The following is a 23,585-nucleotide window of genomic DNA, read 5'->3' as shown; positions in this document are numbered from 1 at the left end:
TGTGCTTACGTTAATATGGACTAGAGACCATCTTGATTCATAGAAGAGAATCGTAGAGGTTTAGGTGTGGAATGGAATTTCAAGGTCACCTGGTAAGCCCACGTTATTTTACTTAGTAGGTACTCCATAAATATTTGTTGAATGAATGAAGGTGAGGAAAGATGAGCCTCTGAGAGGAATGGACTTGTCCACAGTCCCACAGCTATGGGTGGTTATTGACCTAAGGAATCTATACCAACCCAATATAGTAGTTGGATTACTTTCTCTCTTACTTAGCAGATACATTCTTTGTTATTGGACACAGAATGAAGTCTCTTTTCTAGTGCTGATAAAGCTCAAATGATCTTAAATGTCTATAAATGATCTCAAATGTTTTTAAATGATTTTCTCCTCATTCTTTTTGGAATATAGATGCTTGACCTCGGATCAAACAGGAGAACCCTATGAATGCATTTAAATTCTTAATGAACATTTCCTTTTAGAAGGCTTATTTTATGTAGTATGAACTAAAGTTAAATCTATAACTTTAGTATGCAGGATGAAAGGGATGCAGAAAAAGGCTGCTCAAGTGTTTGGGTCTAGTTACTCTATATGTTTAAATCCTAATTATTTGTATTAAAATGCCTGTTTGTTTACTTCTGAATAATAGTACAAAAGCACTTGTTTCCTAAGTAGTGATATTTTGTGGTCTAAAAAGACATTTTAGGTATTAAAAATAAAATCTTCACAGTACTTGCAAGTTTTTGAGATGAAAAATGCTTCTGGCGATGAACTTGATAATTCACTTAGGTAAGACAGTGGAAGGCCCTCGCTACCCTTTAGGACTGTAAGAATGTAATGCAAAATTATTTAGATGGCACCTTGTAACTGTAATCTGTCAGGCGTGACTTGGAAGAGCTCTAGAAGTCATTTCCATGTGAGTATTTGTAGAGTTTAAATAGAATTTGATTTAGGTTTTTATTTTTTCTTTGGGAAGAAAGTAGAAATCTGGGAATTGCCTCCAAGCATTGCGGCCACAGGGATCTTGTAGAGAATGTGTCATCTGAGTCATTTGGGACTCCAGATGCAATTGTCCCATCATTACAGGTGAAAATGAACCTCCACTCCACTGAGTCAGCCCCATGGCCTGGATGCTTCTCTGACATGGTGGGGACCTCAGAAAAAGATTGCATCTGATTCTTTCTGGAGAAGGAAAGAGTGCACTGTGTTAAAGTTGATGAGGATTCCTTGAAAGAGAACAGGAGAACATCAGACTCCGGTGATAGAACCAGCATGGGAGCAGCAGTGGCTGAGCTGGGTGAGGTTAGCAGGTCTTTTAGCCTCCACACACCTCAGTTTCTCATTTGTAAATGGCAACAACAACCCCTATCCAGTCAATGATTGAATGAGTTAATGTGTGTAAAGACTCAGGGCATGGCCTAACACATCGACAGTGCTCAATAATTTTAGTGAGCTAATTTATGCCAAAATAATAGCGCTTGCTACCAATGTCCTATATCCCATATGAGTTATGACATGGTGCAGTCTGCTATAAAGGAGGACTTTTCTAGATTGTTCTGACAAGGAACATGGGCCAAAACACTGAAGGAGAGTGTTTCTCTACAGTGGTTATCTTGGGTTGACTTTATGGTTGTCCAACCAGGACCAACTCAAATAAACTGTCTTTACCTGTGTATTAACTGGTTATCTCAGAGGCCCTGGGAATTACACCTCAGACATTAAAGATGAGGGAGGAGGAAGAGAAGGAGGATTTCTTTCCGTCTGTATCTGAAAGGCCTGTCTCTGTGGAGAAGAGAACTGGGCTTTCACCATTTTGATGGGAATTCCTAGACCTTGGTATTTCCTCCAAGATTGGGTTGTTCATTTTGGTCAAAATTTGTTAATCATTCCCTTTAGCAGATTTCTTACCTTAAGTTCTCACTTTCCAGAAATCTTATGGGTTTGTTTAAACACAATTTCAAAGTATTTTGTGTAACTTTGTAGTATGCTTTCTGTTGTGCTTTAGAGGAAAATAAGATGTGTAACCCAGGCAACTTGTTGGTGTTTAGTGAATATTAATGAGGCAATACCAAATAAAGATTGAAGACACTCAGTTTGTAGTTTAGTTAGTGACTAGTCCATCTAATGCTGACGTTTTGTGGTTGTCTGAGATTAGGGACTCTAGAAGTACAAGACAAAGGGAGCTATTCAGAACCTAGGGATGACAAATGAAGCTGACTTCATCAGTAGTTCTCTATGTTCTAGATTATGAGGACATGGTCCCCCATCCTGGACCACCTGGCCCCCCATCCTGGACCACCTGGCCCCTACTGCCTACCAGGGTAGTTGATAAGCACAATCTTCAGCTAGATCCCCTGAAACATGTGATTCCATGAAACTTTATGCATCTAATTCAGAATCAAATCACCCGAATGGGACCCTAGAGGACCTTTCCTTTAGGTCGTATAAAATATTGTTATAGTTTGACCTGGGTGGATTCTATCCTTTTGCATGGTCTATGATAAAAGGATTTGTTAAGCAAAATGACAGTATAAACAAGCCTTCGGAGAGAAGGTTTCAAATGCAAACATTTGGTAGCACTCCTGAGCTGAGTGCAGATGTACAAACTACAGATGTCTAAGACTTCATTTGCCTTGCAATGACTATGGAGCCATGCTTTACATATATTATGTTTTTTAGTCCTTGCAACATTTTCAGGTAGGCTGTATTATGATCCTCATTAACAGGTAAGGGAATTGAAGCTCAGAGTGATTAAAGAGCTTTTCCAAAATCACACAACTAGTAATCAGCAAAGCCAAGCCTTATTCTAAGCTGTAGTCTCTAGAATCCTGTGTGTCCAGCTTGTAAATAGTAAGAGAATGCAAATAAGGACATATCCAACTGAACTTGGGTTTAACATCTGGGCTTTATTTTTTCCCTTAACGACAAGTCCAGAGGTAAGCATTTTCCTGGGTTTGGTCAGTTGTGTAACAATGTCAGGGCTCTCAGCTGATGTCCTTGTGACCCCAGTGGCAGCTTCAGACATCGTTTTCCCCTACGCTAATGTGCAAAAGCTGCAGGAAGGAAGACTGGCAAAAAAGTGTTCCTCACTTTTTTTATTGGGGAAGTTGTAGGATTATCAAAAAATCATGCATAAAATACAGACTTTCCATATATCCCCCTTTTGTTAACACCTTGCATTAGTTATAATTGATGAAATAACATTTTTATAATTGTACTATTAACTTTAGTGCATGATTTACTCTTGTGTTGTACAGTCCTATGTGTATTTTTAAAAATTTTTATTCTAGTAACATATATACAACCAGAATTTCCCCTTTTAATCACATTCAAATACATAATTCAGTGGCGTTAATTACATTCACAATGTTGTGCTACCATCACTGCCATCGATTACCAAAACACTTCATCACCTCAAATAGAGATGCTGTGCAATTTAAGTCTTAACTTCCCATTCCCTTTCTAGTTTCTGACCCTATGAATTTGGTTTGCTTACTCTATTTATTTAATGTCAATGAGAGCATACAATATTTGCTTTTTGACATCTGGCTTATTTCACTTAACATGACGTCTTCAGAGTTCATCCATATTGTGTCATGTATCGATGCTTCTCTGCCACTTCGGCAAGTTACTGAATCTCTTGAGCCTCAGCTTCTTGCCTTGCAGGGTTGTTGTGAAGGTTAAATGCACTAATATATGTACAGCTCCTGGAACACAACTTGTCACTTGGGAAGAGGTCAAAGGGCTAATGCTTATATCAAATGACCTATCGAAATGGTTCCTGCCCATCCTTCCCATAGCTCCCTTGTCACTGGATGGGGCACGCTGTGACCTTCCAGAAATAGAAAAAGGGTAAATCTGATTAAGGCAGGGACAGTTTGGGGATCCTACTCTAGGAATGCACTCTCTTTACCCAGCTTAAGTCAGATCAACAAACATTCCTTGGCATTCCAGAACTGTGGTTGATTTCAGGACTCCAAAGATGACTATGTGTTGGTCCCTGCCCTGAAGGGATCACGGTTGAATCTCATTTGGTTTTTGCACTTGCCTCTTTCCCTCATGTAGAGAGTCACATACATTTTCAGATCTCCTTTAAAACGTAAACACTTCTGGGTAATCTGTAGGCACAAATGAGATGAATTAGCACAGTCAAATGGCTTCAGTGACGCCAAGGCGTGGAGGATTTGGGTTGGAAGGAGAGTGTAAGTGCTTATTTTGGAAGGTGGAACATATGGGGATCTGGACATTAAAAAAAAAAAGATACTCAGAGGGATTCCAAAAGGGATACAGAAGACTGGCAAAGTCAAATTTCACCTGTTTGCAAAATTTGGCACCAAAATTTGTGCCTTTTGGGAAAGGAGGAAGAAGCTCTTTTCCCTTCCTGTTTTCACTTTCTGGTACTCAGGGATTCCCTGCTCTTGGGACCCAGGATGTTTAATACAATAGTTGAGATGCTTTTTGGGTAAAATAAGCTTTTGCTATTTAGCCAAGAGCATAAGTCTTGGTGATTCTCTCCAACTTCTATCCAGCCTTCAGTTCTTCCTACCGGCCTCACTCCAGCTCTCCTGCCTCCCACCATATTGTCCTGTGTCAACAGCAAGGAACCTGTTGGCTGGGGATGCTGGTGGGAAGGGGTAAGTTATTAGAAGCTTTTGTGTCTTCCTGGCATATTCTCGTTGAAGTCATCCTCTCCCGAGGAGAAGAGAACAGGGTGTGTGCTTTTTTGTAGCTCTTGGCCATTTTATAGATATTTTTCTCCCACATAGCTGGCATGAGTAGATGGGCCTGGGTCTCCTTGCCTTTTGGGGGAGCTCCCTCCTCCACTGAGAAGGCCTAGAGTGGGGCAGTGCAGTCCAACTCTGCTTTAGGTTTTGGGAGCAAATACATTGCTGCTTTTCACATCTATTCTAAAGAGTGGTATGTACTGTACCCACCCTCTGTGCTCCACCAAGGTTCAGGGGCAATGCATGAGCCAGAGCTCAGGGACAGAACTTAATACGCTTCTAGTTTAGGCTCTGGTCTAGTGCATTAAGTGGAGTCTAATCTTAAATCAACAGACCCAGGTGTCTGACCTCTAAGAAACCAACAAGGTGCATTTGTCCTCACCACTCTTCACCTGCCTTGGACTCCAAACAGGAAGAACCTGTGTCTGATCAGGTAAGCGACTGATCAAGGCCTGGGATTCTGGCCACATTTCTTTCTAACTCATCACACAATGAACACTAACTGTCATTTATAACTTTGTGTTCATAGGAAAATATGTTCTAAATTACAAACAGTGTTTTGGATCATAACTTGTTTAACTTGAGGACTGCCAATATTTGTAAATTTCTTATCAACATTCAAATTGTATATACCTTTTACTGACACACTGTGCAGTTCAACCTTTTCACTAATTTGGACCAGTCTTTCCATAATTGGTTCTAATTATTGTATGTGTTTATCAGATTGAGTAAAATGGTTTCAGAGGATTTGATTTTGCATGCATAAATCATATGCTTGAGAAGTGCTTCTTTTTCATGGCACTGTAAATCCTTGACAAACAGAAAGGATGGAAAATTTTAGTTTAAAGTATTTGAGATGTTGTCATGTATTTATACAAAAATACTAATTTTGAAACATTGAAATGTTGATGAGGGAAGGCAACATTTTTTTCTTAATGATTTGTGAAAACAGATTTTGCTCTTTAGTATCATATAAAAGAGAATGAAATAGTAACTATGCACATCTTTAAAGGTGCATTGAATGAGTTTACCAAACATTGTTGAAAGGCTGAAAAGTAGGTTGATATTTTTAGCCAGCTCATAACTATCAAATCCTGCTTTGAATTATACAAAAATGGTAGAACAAATACTTGTTGAATGCTTACTCTGTTCCCAGCACTGAACCAGATGAATGAAATAGGGCTCTTGTATTTAAGGAACTGACAATTTAGTAGATCTGATCCATTGTCATTAAAAAAATTCCATTTAAAGTTTATTATGTCTACAAATGAAAAGAGATAATCATATAAAGTGCTTAGCCAAATGCTTAGCATATACTTCAGTGTTTCATAAATGTTAGCTATTATCATCATTATTATAAAAAAAAAGCAAAAGAACTACCATGATACAGTTTTCGTCTTTCTGATATGCTTTACCCTTTAGTCGCCTTCAGGGCAATGCCTGTAAAAGTAATGTTAATTATTACCGAGGTCTAAAAATGCTTTCCCAAGTGTTTGGTGACTACAGTGTCACCTTTTCTACAGAGGGATAAAAATAAGCAGCCACTTCCCTTGGGTAACAGCACGCTGATGTTCAAGCATTTTGCAATGCAAATTTTATGCTTCCCTGCCTTATTCGCATTTCTGCAAATATATTCGTCTTAGGGCCCAGCTTTGATGTTACCCAGCACCTTTGCTCCGTCTCTGCCAGTGTTAGCTAAGTTATTCCCTGAATTTTTAAAAGGGGGTGCAGCTGCCAGGTTCGGGACATTTGGGTGTTGTTTCACTTATATTTTTGCAGCTTGGGGTGATGTATTTCCTGGGAAAAGTGAACATTTACAGCTAATGCTGAGTCCACGGTGAAGGCAAAGGGCTGGAAGCCTGGCCAGAATGTCCCCTGTGCCATCTCCACGTCCCCTCCGCCGTGATGACAGGTGACGGGACATTCAGCACTGGGAACAAGGAGGCACACGCATTGCGCTCCTCTCCTCTGACTGGGGGGTGGCTCTACAAATAAACATCCCACTTAAAAATTTCCCCAGCAACTCGACTGCGACCCTGTCCATGGGTGGACAGGGTCTGACCTCATAAATGGTTTTCAGAGTGCTCCCACTCCAGTCCCAGGGCGCATGGTGTCCCACCGCGTGAGGGTGTCCACGCACGGCCACCTCTCTCAGCCAGCGTCTTTCCAGTAGCCATGGGGGCTGCCTTCTCCACCATCAGGTCCCCTTCTTGAGGGCAGATGCCGCCTCCTGAAACTTCCTTCCATCCCATTGCTGTGGGTATGGGGGCGCTTGATAAACTCCACCCTTCAGGGCAGGAAAACCACACTTCCCAAATACCTTCCTTGGCTATACCTTATCATGCAGTGAGAGACCCCTGCTTGCCTTTTTCTCTGGCATGGAAACTTCCTTAGTTAAATATGTTCTTTTATTCCCTAGGACCCAGTTGGGAAGAAAGCCTTGCTAGAAATCACTTTCTCTGCAGAAGAGGGGAGAATCTTTATTATTATTATTTTTATGCCTGCTAAAAACATATTTATTTAACAAGAAACTGACTAAATGTCATTGGTCAGCTAATAGGGAAGTGAAGCTCGACATGTGGAAGAATCACATTTCACAGGGAGCATCTTTACAAGATACTCTAAGAGTAAGAGAGACAAAGCTGGAGTAATTAAAGTGCTGTCTCACCTAAATGAGCAGGAAGGGTTAGCCATGGGAAGGTTTGTAAAGCAGGTAAAATGTATTTCAGTAGAGGGAAAAAACCTTTGGGTTAGGGATCAGGTGGCCTGGGTCTTAGTCTTGGGCTCACCATCCTGAGCCTTGGGAAAAGCCCCTGATTTCTGGACCTCTCTTCCTTTTCAGTAATTTGGAGAGGGGCTGTCTGACCTCCGGGGCGTCTTTAAGAGCTGTGCTCTGTGCTGTTTCCTCAGGAAGCCCTTCCTGACCATCCCTTCTTGCAGTGCTGTGACTCTGGCTCCCCCCACCCCCCAGGCTCTTCCCATGGTCTACATGGCCGTCTGTCTGTCTGCACCCACCCCAGGACTGTGCTTTTCCAGGGCAGGGCCCATGTGTCTTACCCTATTCCTGGGAAGTGGTCCTGCATCTGGCACACAGCACACAGGCAATGAGTGAAAGAGGGAGGAGAGCAGGGGAGGGGGAGGAAGGAAAAGGAAGAGGGAAAGAAGGAAAGAAGAGAAGTGGAAGGAAGGAAGAAAGGAAGGAAAGAGGGAGGAAAAGAGACAGGGAAGGAAGGAAAGAAGGAAGGAAGAAAGGAAGAAAGGAATGAAGGAAGAAAGGAAGCTTGTATTTCTGCCTTTGAAAATTCCTCTAGCACCGAGCTTGGGGGCTGTGCACCCCAGAAGGGCCCTTTTCTCAGGTTTCTTTTCTTCCAATCCCTTAATCCCAATTCCTCTTTCGTATGTCATTAGTCTTAGCATCCCTCATTATGACAGATCAACTTGTTCTAATGTGAATAAGTGTGTTAACCCTTTCAGGGCACATGTGCATTTCACCCTGGGCTTTCTGGGATCAGTGCCCCAGTGAGAACTAAGGGCTCCAAGGTAGACAATGGGGAAAATTTAGAGCCCCTCCATCAAGGACACAGAGCAACTTTCCATTCCAAATTCTTCGAGGCCCACAGCATGCAAGTGATTTGCTTTGGCTCGTTTTGGCACACACGGTAAGTGCACGCTCGGTGGTCCCTGTTCTCTTTGCAGTGAGGTGGCTGTGGTGAGGTGGGCTCTGGTCCATGGACTGTGAGTAGAAGGATGGGCGTCTCTTCTGGGCTGGTCCCTGTCTCTTCCCCTAGTCTGTGATCTTGGTGGCCCCATGCTCCAGCTAGAAAACTTCAAGGTGTAGGAGGAGGGGGTTTGCCCAAGTGAAACTGATTATTATTAGTCTTTATCGTGTTAGGCCACTGAAGTCTGGGGCTTTTCCTTGTTGCAAATAGGTATTAATTTCCCAGACTACTACACTCATTTTGCTATGAAAACAAACAAAAAATGAAGAACTCCTTTACAGAAAGAGTCCAAACTTAAGATGATGAATTCTTGCTCAGAGAAGGTAGATGTAAATTTATGGTTTTCTCCCAGAGGGAGAGCAATGTTCTTCTCCATAGCAAAATGAATGTCAAAGTCAGAGAAACCAATCATTTGTGAAATAATATATTTGTAAAATGATAACAAAGTGATACAGAATCTGAAAATATGATTTTGGATAAAGTTTAAATAGATTGCAGGAATCCCACTGAGCATAGTATGTCAGTTCATTACCCACATAATATTTCATACTTAAATAAAAATTACATGCATGTTCTAATTTCACTTTTATCCTATTTATACTTGTGAACTTATAAAGAGTTGGGTATAGAGTGGCAGTTTACTAGAACATATTAGACCAAATTTTGATCTCGACAGTTCTGATTTTGATTTGGGGGGACAAGATAGAAAAAGGCAAGACATCTGTTATCTAAGCATTACTATCTTTTGTCCTTTACTCTTTTATACCCATGTATCTTTTGGAGATAAAAGTATCATATGGAAGAAGTCAAAAGGAAATACTCAGTTCAAATGTCATGAGAACTGTTCTGTGTTTGGATTTGAGGTCTAGGAATCTTGCAACAGGAGACCCAGGCTGTCATTACCCTCTATTTGTTGGTTTGCCTGTCGATGCTATGTAGCCTTGCTGCAGAGCCTTATGTCGGTGTATGCAATGGTGTGCAATAAAATATGTGTAGTCACAGACAAGCAGTGCAGCTTCCTGGAACTTCTAAGTTTAATTTTATCCAAAGATGTGGGAACACAGAGTTAACTAATTTAACTGGAGGATAATTTAAAACATTCACGTTATACCAAAACATGCATAGGAAATATTATAGATTAAAAATGCAAACATGTTGTATGAAGGTTGAAATTTGAACACTTACTTTGATGGCATTTTTAGCTTGCTGTCAGTCTGCTTAAAGTTCTGTTCCAGACCTCAGGAGCTGTCCATTCACAGTCCTTTGTTGTTAGGGGTTCTCGGGTGGAAGTATTTGAGAAGCTCCGAGTATTAAGGAGGTCTCAGATGTCTCCACTCAGATCTTTATCTGGGCAATATTTGTCTCTCTATTCTATGGAACTTTAAGGAGAGAAACTCTATATTTTAAAAATTCTATCAGTTTACTTTTAAAAGCTCTTCAGATGCCTGCTGAACATTTAAAAATAAATTGTATTGAGCACAGATGTGCTAAAATGATTGTTGTGATTGGTCAAATGTGTTGCACGGTTGGAGAAAAAGGTCAGTTTCTTTGGAATAAGGGTGCTGTTTGTATGTGGACTGATTTAAACCAGAGGAGGTTGGTTTTCCAAAGAGGTTTTATGCAAGTAACTTTGGAGTTGTAAAGGGTTTGAAGTCTGGGCTAGATAAATGGCGGGTCTTGCCCATACACTTGGCAAGTGTAGTTTACCTTCCTGGGAAGCTCTTTTCATGCAAACCAAGGAAAACTGCATCTTTGCTGAAGATGTGTGTTATGCTCACCTGATACTCCAATCCCAGCCCTCCCTGAGTCTGAGTGGCAGCCCTCCATGACCTATGGTAGTGGTGGGGCAGGGTGAGAAGATGTGGGTGCCAAAGAAGAGAGAGAAAAGATTGCATTTGGTTCCATTTCTTTGCTAGAAATACCACATGTTTATGTAAAAACAAACAGTTTGCAAAATACTTTAATACATGTTCGGATCAGAATTTGAGTGATGTTCTTTGTTCTTCGTTGTTAGAGTTGCTTGGAATATTAAAGATCCTCTACGTAATTTTACATGTGGAGAAAGTGAGGTCCAGAGAGTGAGAAGGTGACTTTCCTGAGGTCCCCCAGCATCAGGCCTGGAACTGAGACTTCGGATGCAGCCCAGCCCTCTTTCTCCATCATCACGTGGCACCCCGCTGCAGCCACGTGTCTGAATGCATCTTCACCTCTGGATAGAGGGCGGGAAAGCAGCCTGCATTGCTGGTAGCCTTGCTGACAGGGCTGGCCCTCCCAACAACACTTCCAGGTAGGAAGGGCAGGTTTTGACATCTGTAAATGACAGAAAAAACAAAGCAAAACAACTGAGGCTCAGAAAATAGGAGCATCCTATTGAAGCCCCATGCCTGGGACTGGACTCTAGCTTCTTCCTGCCCACTCGCTGCCTGGTTGCCCCCCAAAGTGGCTCTAGTCAGACCTCCCAAACACAACTGCCCGCCCTCAGGACACCTGGAAGTCTTCATGCAAATGAAGGAAAATGCAACGACAGACGACGAGATGAAGGATTTGAAAAGAAATAATTACCGGGCTCCATTATTCGTGCAACTGAAGAGAAATTTTCCTTGCGCTGTTGGGGCAAAGGATAGTGGGTTTTGCAATGGGCTTTCAAGAAGGAAAGAGCAGATCCATTCCCTGTCACCTTTGGCCCACTCCCTTGCCACCTGCTGACTTCAAGAAAAAAAATTGTCTGAAGACGAGGATTAATGTAATGGCTGATTCCATTAGTTCTGTGCTTTTTGGATGAAATTTGATCATCCTGCATCACATTCCTTTTCCTCACCTGCTCTCGAAAAGCAAATTGAATTCTTTGAAAGAAAATTCAGTCCAGACCAGAACATACACATAACCAGCCTCTCCAACCCGCCCCTTTGGAGACGCAGGGGCTCCTCTGAGTCATCGGGGCTTCTCTTCTGGCTTGTTTACACTGCATGGTTTATTCCATTAAGGTCCAATTTCAGGTGCTCCCTGGAACCCAGATGGCTGCAGGCTGGCTGCCCTGAGTCATAGAAGTGCTGCAAGTAAACAGTTTCTTAGACCAACTTCCTCACGGATTCCTTTTAAGAGTTCACTGGAAACTCCACAAGCCTAGAGTTTACTAACCTTTAAACCTTGATGTTGGTTTCAGACTCGGCCCATCTGAGCAGGGATCTATTTGCTAATCCAGCTTTACAGCCGTCAGTGGCAGGCTCTGTGCAGCTGCAAGCTCATCCCTGCCTCAGGGTGGGCTTGCCCTGCTCCCCCCACCCCGACTTCACTGACCCCCCTCCAATTTTTTTAGCTCTTTGTCCAGGTTTTTTCTTTAATTTCTTCTAATATGTATACAGCGTGTAATTTATACTCATTGCTTTATAAACATCTAGTTGTAGGATTTCGAAATGGAAGGGACCGATGTGCTTTATTTTGTATTTGAGCAAAGTGAGGCCCAGAGAGGTTACGTCACGTGGCTAAGGACCCCAGATCGATTAATGGTGGAGTGGAGTGGGCATCCTGATCTGACAGAGTCCGGAAGCACGGCTGCCCACAAGGACACAGCCCCAAGACCTCCTCCTCTCAAGGTCACTCTCAAGTTCCTCTCCCCCAGGGTCCTTCTCAAGGATTCTAACCTTCTGTCATCTTTTCCCTGTCCATGCCATACAAATTACACTAAATGGTTCTTGTGTGGTTTGGGGCCCTGAGCTTCTCCCAGCTAATCTGTGTGGTCTATAAGGAAGCACGTCATGCATTTCTTCTGTGTTCAGGGTAAACAAGAGGTTGCACACTTAACAAGTACTGGTTGATTGATTAACTGACAATTCACTGATTGATTAACCTTGGTGACGGTCCCTATTTAAGTCGGATGGAATAATGTTGGAGGATGTGGATCCTAAGGCATATGGTGTATTCTGTGATACGACTTTTGGTAACCTTGGTGGGTCCTTCACAGCTGTCTCTAGACCATTTTCCTTACAGCTTTCCATAATCCAATGTTACAGCTCCTTGCAACCAGTTGGTGAGCACCACGCTTGTCATGTACTCAGTGGTCCTTGTTCTGTTCCATTCGAAATGCTCTTCCCCCTTAGTTGTCCTTCAAGGACCTGCTTAGTGCCATCTCCCATGTAGACCTCCCTAACACCTAGGCAAAAGAACGTATTTCTTTTATGCCCCATAGTATGGCATATCCTGTGGGCCTAGGGTTGCCCTGCCTGATAGCGCTTTGTTTGCACATCTTCTCCCTCTGCCAGCCTGGATGCTCCTAGGGTGCCAGGATATGTCTTATATGTCTTTGCACTTCTCCTGGGGCCTAGCTCAATGAGAGGCTTCATACATATTTGTTGAATGAGAGGCCACTTAACTTGCATGTTTAGATGTAGTCTCAGGAAGAGAATATCCAGCATCTGATGAGGATTGCTAGTTAACTGGGCCACAGCACATTCTGAGCACTCCCTACTCCTAGACTATAGAACCACCCTGACAGGGATGAGAAGGTTCATAAAAGTAGAAGAGCCAGACCCTGTCCTCAGTGAACTTTCCATCTAGTGGGAAAAACAGTCTAAAGATGGGTTTGTCACAAGGCTAATGAAGCTTCAACTGTAGGTACCTCACTTGCATAGGCTCCTCACCCTGAAACTAATTTTGAATTTGTAATTTTGCTTTCTTTTCCTTCAAAGTGATGTCATAAAAATGTATATAACTTCAGGCCTGCATTGCTGGCCAAGGCCCAGGAGCACATGCCTGATTCTGCAGAGCAGAATGAATGGGTTTGGCCAGAACGGGCTGGTTAGTTTGAGGAGGGGCCGAATTCTGCAGTGGATGAAACCAGTGGTCCTTCCAGACTGTTCTACCCTCTTTGACAGTCACATCAAGGAATGTTACAGAAAGAAGTCAGTCCTTACCCTCAATGACATCTGCCTGAAAAAGCTAGGGAAGCATCCTAAAGGTGTCTTTAAATACCCTGTTCCCAATGTGTTTTAATTGTATTCTATACCTAAAACTATTCTTTCCTGTTTGTCTTGCCCTTCGGTCCTCCTGGATACCCTGGGAGGTCCACTGAGGTAAGTGCCACAGTTAACAGATGAAGCGGTCATCAGCCACATAAGGTCACAAGGCTAGCCAGTGTCAGAGCTCAGGTAGGACTTGATTCGCTTGCTGAGCAGAGGAGGGACATTTTTTCCCCAAAAGGTGTTTGGTCACCGTGAGCATGGGAGTGAGTGTTGCAGGGCTGGAGGAGAACAGTGAAGGTTCAAGCAGGGAAGAGTGAGTGGTGTGTGTGTGTGTGTGTGTGTGTGTGTGTGTGTCTGCAAGTGTAGGAGAGTGTGTGGTACATTGGAGGGTGCATTTCAGTAAGAAGGTTATAGAGCATTTTATATCGAATCCACACATGTAAATTTGAGGAAAGGAGATAACCAAAGGAATTTGGGGGTGATGGTGGTACGGTGATATTGACACAGTTAGTGGATTTTTCTGAACATTGAAAGAGGCAACTTTCAGGTTCTTTTTAAGTACTTAAGATCTATTGAAGGTTTTTCTCCCTAATTTAGTGTTTGCACCCCAGAGAAACTAAAACACTTCCCCTAAATTCATTTCCGGTTTGCTCTCTGAAACGAAAGAGGTGAGAAGCTGTCCTTCCCAGACGCCCGTGGCGCCTACAGTTCATGCCTGTTATTTTCCTAATGAATTCAAAGCACTTTAGAAACATTTTCTAGTGATTCTCGACCATCTACTAATGAAACAAATTGCAATGCTCAGTATCTGTAAATGTCACCCATGGCACCAGCATGGGAATATAAGACTTGTTTCACTTTCTATTACACTCGTGTAACGTGCAAGGCTTAAGATAGAACTAGCACGCATATCTGTAAACAGCCAAATATCAGGAGCTTCATTACTCTGGACATTTTACAGTTTGGATGTCATACCACATTCATGGTGGATATTTCTTCAACTTAGTTCTAACTAACAAACAAGATGACTGTTTTTAAAAAAAGATAATGAAAGCTCAGAATATATTACTAAATTACATACTTCTGATATTTCTTCTTAAAGACAGAGGATTTTAAATGAAGCAGATAATAATTTACATTTTTGAAAAGGACTACCATCAGATCTCAACAAGGAGTTTTCCGATCATCGTGCCTTACTTGTAGCCACTGGCCCAAATGTGGTCTTTAATTGTGGAGTGTGTTTTTATCCATAACTATTTTCATCAATAGATGCACATCTTGGGTTCCAATACCAGACGAAACTAGTGCTGGTGAATCCTTGGTAGGAGTTGGAGTCAGAGACATGGGGGAAGGGGGGAGAGTGTGAACTTTTTAGGCACCAGTGAGGGTGGGTGGGGCTGGAACAAAACGCTTGGAGCCACAGAAGGTGAATGTGGAGAGAGCAGTTGAATTAGATGGATTAAGGAGATGAAAAAGGGGGAAAGATGAGAGGTAGAGGATTAACAGAAGAGGACTGTCAACTCCCTAAGAGGAGCCTTCAGTTTTATGGAATGTGCTCGATGTAAAAAATAACTGCATTTTGATGTCTCTTCTAGGCTTTTCATAGTTAGACAGCTGCAGAAGGAGAGAAAAATTCAGGGCCCCGAACAGGAGACACATTTTCAGAAGATGTGTGACCCAGATTAAAAGGCCAAGGACGGTGGGGTTGATCAACACTGTCCTTTTCGTGATGTCACACTGGGCTCTAATAACTTGGCAGTTTTCACCAGCTCAACCCTGTCTTCACTGTGGCATTTTGTGTGAATTGTTAAGCTGTGTAGGTATTATTACACCTTGACTCACAAAAAAATCGAAACAAAACAAAAAACAAAGCAAAACTTGCATTGTGAGGTCTAGCCCTAATCTTTTAAACATGTAGTTAGACTAGGTTGTGCTTCTTGATATTCCAGAATGGCTAAGTGTGGGGGGCACGGACACACACACACACATGCACGCACACATACACACATTCCAGAGATAGTTCAGAAAACGTGAAAGTTTAGCTTTGTGCTTGGGTGTTGTTTAAGTATTTAATATGAGGCAAGGCACATTTGCAAACAAAAGGACTGTCACTTTGATGCCTGAGCGCTTGAAACCATGCTTGTCAGCCACCAAAGAGCTCCATTTCCGTACAGTTAATCTTGTGAACGTTTGTTCACGTTCAACTCTGATTTCTACTTTGTAGAGACTTGCTTTTGCTATTTGGACAGGTGAAAGCGTCAACCACACAATTCTGTTAAAATAATAACTTGTTTGTGTGAGAGGAGAAACATTTCAGTATGTATCGGTTACCCTGAATGTCTATTTTGATTGCTTTTTATTTATGGAATATTGGCATATTTTTATCTGCAAGGCTTGTCAGTTGCTTTTGCAGAAAAGAGCTTTAGAAAACATGAATGACGGGAGCAGCCATGGGCGACAAATTCTAAATTAAATATTCTCTGCTTGATCTTGCTATTTTATTTTTACAAAAGAGAAATTAGCACGGGTTCATTTAATATCTTGCAAGGTCCCAAGCCAGAAATAATTCCATAATCCTAAAGGATCGCCCCTATTTTTGCTCCTATTTAAGTCTTCAAGCAGCTCTCTAAATGCATGCATCTTTATCCTAGCTTTTTACTTTCTTTCATGTTTCTCTGGAGCATTTGACTTTGGAGTCTGTCTACTGCACACCCCTTTTCTTCTAAATTCTCCTTAAAGCTAATGTATTTTGGGAGGGTCTTCTAGGGCTGATTCTCAAAAAAGATTTATATTCTTATTGCTGGTGAGGATGGAAAGTTGTCTTTTTAAAAAATTTCTGGGCTAGGTGCACCTGATACAAATGGGCATGTCTTTTATGCAGAAGTACAGTTTTTTAAAAACAGCATACTAAAACAATCCATGACAATGTAGCAGGGGTCTTCCAGTAATGAGGAATCGTTTACGTAGTATGGTTCTCTCATTTAGAATGGTAATGTCATTAGACATATTGCAACCATGACGTTAAATGGAAACCTAGTGGTGACATTTGAGTTTGGATGCATGTCATATTAGGAGATCCATTTAAGGTGACCTTAGTCTAAAATCTCATGAAACAATTTCTCTAAGACCCCGCCCATGTTTCCTGCTCCTAGGGATAGAATTAGATGTATTTACCACTTCAGGGGCTGTTAAAACTTTAGGATGGGCTCTAGCACAAACAGCAAAACTGGCAAAGTGCCTCATTGAAGGCCCTTCTCCTGGTGTCCACATCCCACTGCATCTCCCTGGGCCAAACATTGTCCTACGCAGAGGCTCTGCTCTTTCCCCTAGTTCCCAACCCCCTTTGAGTCCCCCAGTCAAGTTCTTGCTTTGTTTATCGATTTGCTCATTCATTCATCTTTTCACGAAACAAATATTGCTGAGATTCTAGGAAGAACCAGATATACAGAAATTCAGGATATTGAAGAGAATAAGACAAGGTCGCCTGCTTTCAGTACTCTTAGGACCATGTGTCAGTTACAAATGTAATTAATTAATCACACTGCAGTAAATTCTATGATGGTCCATATGATGGAGAACTGACTAATCTGGTCAGGATGGTGGGGAAAATTCTTGGAGGAGATGACCACTTAGCAGAGCCCTCAAGAATATGTGGGAGCATGAAAAGATGCTCAACGTCATTAGTCATTAGGGAAATCCAAATCAAAACCACAATGAGATACCACTTCAAACTCACTATAATGGCTATTATTTAAAAAAATGGAAATTAATAAGTATTTGGTGAAGAGGTAAAGGTAGAGAAAAAGGAACACTTGTATATTGTTAATGGGGTTGTACAGTGGTGCAGCTGCTGTGGAAAACAGTTTGGGAATCTTCAAAAAGTTAAACGTAGAATTACCACATGACCATTTCTCGGTATATACCCCAAAGAAATGAAAGCAGAAACTCAAAGAGACACATGTACACTGATGTTTATAGCAGAATTATTCATGATAGACAAAGGGGGAAACAAGCCGAATGTCCCTCAACAAATGAATGGAAAAACAAAATGTGGTATATCTAGACAATGGAATATTGTTCAGCCATAAAAAGGAATGAAGCTCTGATACATGTGACAACATGGACGAAACCTGAAGACATTATGTTGCATGAAATAAACAAGACATAAAAGGACAAATATTACACGATTCCGCTTATATGAACTACCTAGAATAGACACATTTTTAGATACAGAAAGTAGGTTAGATGTTACCAGAGGCCAGGGATGGAGGAATGGAGAGTTATTGCTTAATGTGCACAGAGTTTCTTTTTGGGGTGATGAAAAAGTTTTGGTAATGGATGGTGGTGATGGTGTCACAACAATTTAAGTGTAATTAATGACACTGAATCTTACAGATAACAAGATTGAAAATGGGAAATTTTTTGTTATACATACGTTACCACCCATACGTACACAAAGATTCATGTGGGAATAGTCAAGTTGAAGGAAGTGGGGGCGAGTTGTGATGGGGGCAGCCAAAGAGGGGAAACAACCTACTAGTAAGCCCCTGAGGAAGAAGGGATGGATTTAGTTTGGTGAATCCAGAAGAAACCAGTGTGGCCAAAGCATAGAGAGTGAAAGGTGAGTAGATGGGCTGGTTTTTCACAATTTTAGCAGGTATCTTAGAAGTGGTATTTGACTAATTTTATTTTGTTTTCAGGGTATCATTTTAAGGACTATTTCATTTATTGATGGTTAATAGTCATAGATAATTTAGATCTCTTAAGAATATTTTCAATATTCAGAAAAGCAGATTTTGTTTTTAATAACCAAAATTTCAACATTTCCCATGAGATTTTTTCAGGATGTATCTATTGCCTTTGAATCCATGTTTATGAAACTTCCTAGGTCATCAAAGTTTTTGGAGTGTTTAGGATTCTTTGGCCAATTTGTCAGCTTTGGTTTGTTATTTCTAGCATCTGGTAACCAAGTTCACCTATGATGTATGTGTATGTGTGTGTGTGTGTGTGTTTTGGTCTCTTTCTGGGCCATTTCTTACTTTGCTCATCTTTTGCACTCAGTAAATTAGTCCTTTCAGTGATTTCCAGTCAACTGAATTTCAATGAATTAGCCTGCTTCCATCTCTCTTCTAAACTTACTGTCACTATGTTTTATTTTCAAATGTATTGTTGAGTTATGTTTAGTTCTTAGGCAACTTCCATTGTATTTTAGAGTTTGGGTGAATATATTATAAATAAATATATTTATTTCTTCTTCCTTTCCAATTGACTCCCACTTTCCTTCTGCTGTGAAATATTTATTGATGGCCTCTTTTATGCCTGTTATAATGATAGGCACTGGGAATATTCAGATAAAACAAAATCTCTGTCCTATAAATATATAGACTCTAGTTAATGGTGCTTTGTCCACACTATCTTGTTCCTTTCATGCAGTTTTTTCCTTTAATGAATTTAGCTTATTATACAATAGAAAATCCTTGATGCACCTGCTATTATCATTATAATGAGCCAGATATAGGAAGTGATATTAGCTTTTTATTTTCCTTCTAAAAACAAACCTGCTTCATCAAGGTTTTGATATAAAATCCTGTTTTTTTGTAACCAATTTTTAAGGCAAATATTGATAGCACTTGACTTTTTGTATGGCTCATTTTTGTAAACTCAAAAATTGCCTTCTGGGTGGCAGAGGCTGGTCCTGGCTTTGTAGCTCTCTCAAGATGGTGGTGCAGTCACCCAGCGGGATCTGACTCAGTGCGGTAATGCTTATGATCCTGATGTGAATGCTAAACAAATATGGATTGACAAGACAGTCATAAATGGCGACATATGCTTGACGTTCACTGATAATGGGAATGTTATGACTTCAGATAAATTACATAAAATGCTAAGCTTTGGCTTCAGTGACAAAGTCACCATGGATGGTCACACCCCCATTTGATTGTATGGGAGTGGCTTCAAGTCAGGTTCTGTGCATTTGGGTAAAAATGCAATAGACTTTATCAAAAATAGAGAAACCATGAGTGTGACATTCTTGTTTCAGACCTACTTGGAAGCTATAGGAACAGAGCATGTTATTGTCTCAATAGTGTCTTTCAATTGGCACCAACAGATGATTAATTTAGTAGAATCAAAAGAAAACCTTGTTGCAATTCTGGAACATTCTCTATTTTCTAGGGAACAGAAGTTATTGGAAGAACCTGATGCTATCATGGGTAAGAAGGGGGTGAAGATCAGCATTTGGAATCTTAGAAGCAACAGAAATGGAGTAACAGAGTTTGATTTTGATAAGGGTAAATATGGCATCAGAAACCCTGAGGATTTAGATGAGACGACAGTCAAGAAAGGGTACAAGAAGCAAGAAAGGATGGACTAAATTTCCTGTGAGAGTGACAATTTCCTGAGGGCTTACTGCAGTATATTATACCTAAAGCCAAGAATGCAGATCATCTTACGTGGAAAGAGTGAAGACACAGCTAGTTTTGACGAGTCTTGCCTATGTTGAATGCGATGTTTATAGACCCAATTTTTTAAACTAATATGGTGAGAATTACTTTTGGATTCAACTGCAGAAATAAAGGTCATCATGGGATAATGATGTATCACACAAATGGACTCATCAAACTTATGAAAAAGTTGGATGTCAGTTAAGGGCAAACAACATGGTTGTTGGAGTAGTTGGAATTATAGACTGCAACTTCCTAAATCCAACTCATAATAAGCAAGATTTTGACTGTATTAATGTTTATAGGCTTACAATAATAACATTAAGAGACAAGCTTATTGATTACTGGAATGAAATGAAGGTGAAGAAAAATGCAGAATATCCTCTAAATTTGCCAGTTGAAGATACACAGAAACGTCTTCATCAGGCATGGGTTCAATGTGATTCCTGTCTAAAATGGAGAAAATTACCAGACAGGATAGATCAACTTTCAGAAAAATGGTATTGCTCCAATAACCCTGACCCACATTTTAGAAATTGCAATGTTCCAGAGCCTGAAGATGAGGATTTGATGCATCCCACTTATGAAAAAACCTACAAAAAGAAAGACAAGGAAAAATTCAGGATCACACAGCTGGAAATGATCCCTCGTATTAACGCTGAACTGTTGTTTTGGACACCCCTATCTCAAGCCAAAGCTTTTCTCCTGTGAAGGAAAACATTCCAACAGGACATCTTTCAGAAGCAGCAAATATGTATGCAACAAGACTTACAAATAATAATTGAGTTTCACCCCAGTTTGAACCTGAGAGCAACAAGAAGAGACTTTCTTCTTGTTCCTTAATGTTGAGTGTAAAGAATCTGAGCTGGACCAATTAAGCATTTGGCAATTCAGCTTATAAAGACGACAACGATGATGAAGATCTTAGAAGAAAACAGTGCTCCCAAACCTGCAGTAGGTCATGACATGGAAGTGAAATCGGAGCAGATCCACATGGAGCAAAGCGGTATTCAGGTGGAGCTTGTGGATAAGGAAATTTGTAGCCAAGAGAGTTCAACAAGCACCTCTTCTTCCAGATGTGATCAGGGAACTACTGCAGCTGCACAGACTGAAGTACCAAGTTTAGCTGTTAAAAAGGAAGAAATATTGAGGGTGAGATACATGTGATAAAGGAGATAGCAACACTACCATCACATGTAGAAACTGAAGCAGAAATACATGAAACCCAGGAGACATTTGATAAATCTGCAGGTGATACAAGATGCAGACCTCAATGAACTGAGGAATGAGCTACTGCGAGTCACCCAAGGAAAAGAAAACTATAAAAGACAGTGTCATATGTTTATTGACTGAATGAAAGTGTTATAGCAGAGGATATTAGAAATGAATGACAAATTTGTGAAGAAGGAAACTTGCCATCAATCTACTGAAACTGATGCTGTATTTTTGCTGGGAGGCATTAATGGCAAATCTGGAAGTCCAGACCATATGGCTTCTCAGTATCAGCAAGCTATGGAAGAAATAGAAAGACTGAAAAAGAACGGTGTAGTGCTTTGAACATGTTAAGGCTGAATGTAGTCAGTGCTCCAATAATGAGAGTAAAAGTAAAATGGACAAAGCGGCTGTGCAGCTTGATGATGTATTTAGACAGCTGGACAAATGCAGTATTGAGAGAGTCTAGTATAAAAGTGAGGTAGAATGATTGGAAATGGAAAAATCACAAATTCATTTACAGTGTGAAGAACTCAAAACAGAAATTGCACAATTAAAATCTTCAAGTCAGCAGATAGGAATAGATGTTTCAACTTCAAGTAACATTGAGGAGTCTGTAAATTATTCTAATGGGAAAGCCTCAAACTTTAATCTCTTTGAGTTAACATAGGACAACTGCTGGGCATGACTACGATCTAGAACTTCAGCAAGTGAAGTATGATGTTGATGCAGGTGATGAGATTTTGGGACAAGTTGTTGAACAAATGAGTGAAATCAGTAGTACTTAGAGTATATTTCATGTGAAATAAAAGTATTTGCTCACTCCTTTTGGTTGTACAGCTTTCAAAATATATATAATATGATAAGTAATGGACTGAGGAACCATAAACTTTTACTGTATTCCATGCATTCAAGTGTGGTCACAAATATCGGGGACACATTATCGTATCTTTTTAAATACCAGAATTAAGCAGCAGAATATCTAATTCAAGATTCTGTTTTAAAATGTAAATATTTGTAATTAAGCCTGCACATATTTTTTTTATTTCCTAGAGGACTTTAGTGTTCACCAAGAGGTTTTCAGGTTGCCCCTAATCTTTGTGCAATTTTTCTGGTTTACCAAAGTGTATTTTTCTCTGAATTCAGGGCTATGCCATAAGACAAATGGGAATGTTACCTCTGATTTTCTTTAAAAAGTTTAAACAGGATTTAACAAAAAGTATCGACACCGATGAGTCTGGTTTTAAGTGAATTGAGCATTGATGTTTCTTTTCTTTAAATTCCTATCTCCTGAAATATTTGATTCAGGCAAATAAGATAATTCATGCTAAATGGAGGGGCTCTTGTTCTAAGATTCTAAGTATGGTTAAACATGGAGTGTTTTTATAGAATAAAGAAATGATCTTTAGTATAAAAAAAATGAAGTACTGAAAATATTAAATGTACCTCTGCATTTACTTTGAAGCCCAATTTTGGCTGCTTGGTCAACATAGAGTGGGCATGACAATTGCTTAATGTTTATTTTTCCGAAATTTTCTGTACAGGCTTTTGTAGGATTACCACAGATTAATGTGAGCTGAGGAAGACAATCTTTTTCAAATAATATTACTTATTATAGATCTAATGGAGTTAATGCCACAAACTGCCCTAGGATTTATAGTATTAAATGCCATAAAACATGCTTTATTGGGCTCATGTTTTTTGCAATTTATGGCTTTCTATTAAGTATAACTATGTATATATAGTTAAGAATCCTATTTTCCAGACTAAAATGTGCATTTTTTTCACATGTTTATCGCTGCTATTTATTTTTACTTTTATTTCTGAACATTCAGTAATTGTTCATTTTCTAGGTATGCTTAATATATGTCTATCACGTACAATGTTAAATTTTTACCGTACATTAACTTTGGGAAAGAGCAAATAAATGAAGATTGTTTTTATTTGCTTGAAAAAAAATTGCCTTCTCAACATTTACTAGATTATTCCTTACTTCTATTTTTTTCGCTTGAAAAAATGAGTTCCCACACCTTGCTTAGCTCTAAGTTGCTTTTTGTCTCTCTAAGTATTTAGGTCAAGTGACTTCTAAAACGGGGCACATTCAGACTTCTTGCTGAATGTATAAGTGAACTGCTGAGGGGAGTAAACATATGAATACCTTTTTTTCCAGCTAAGTATGGAACCCAATAAAGCCACCTTTATTGTCATCTCCTAGTGTGCATTTACAAGATAGCTATTGGGATTTCAGTATGTGGAAAACCATGTTATGATAACCTAATTTTTCTGCTGATATGAACTATGCAATGTTCAACTTGTAATGTAAGCTTGAGTTTGCACTAAATGATCTATAAGACAGCCAAGAAAATATTACAGACATGGGAGATTTTGTTTGTTTGTTTGTTATTTATTTTGCCACTTAAGGTTCAGAGCAGAACACAGAATCCACTCTAGGTATTTCGAGCAGAGATGAACTTATTTTAGAGAATTGGTGCTCACAAGTTTGTTGGAAGGGCTGAAGAAGCAGATTTC

At 40.2% G+C, this 23,585-nt stretch overlaps 1 pseudogene; it reads left to right on the top strand.

Annotated features, from left to right (window-relative positions):
- The first annotated feature begins 19,243 nt into the window (after positions 1 to 19,243).
- LOC119507399 lies at positions 19,244 to 21,844 on the top strand (annotated as a pseudogene).
- Positions 21,845 to 23,585: the final 1,741 nt, after the last annotated feature.

Source organism: Choloepus didactylus, chromosome 12 (genome assembly GCF_015220235.1).
Source record: "Choloepus didactylus isolate mChoDid1 chromosome 12, mChoDid1.pri, whole genome shotgun sequence".
Taxonomy (NCBI): Eukaryota; Metazoa; Chordata; class Mammalia; order Pilosa; family Megalonychidae; genus Choloepus; species Choloepus didactylus.
The sequence above is the reverse complement of the archived record's forward strand: the minus strand, read 5'-3'. Positions and strand labels throughout refer to the sequence as shown.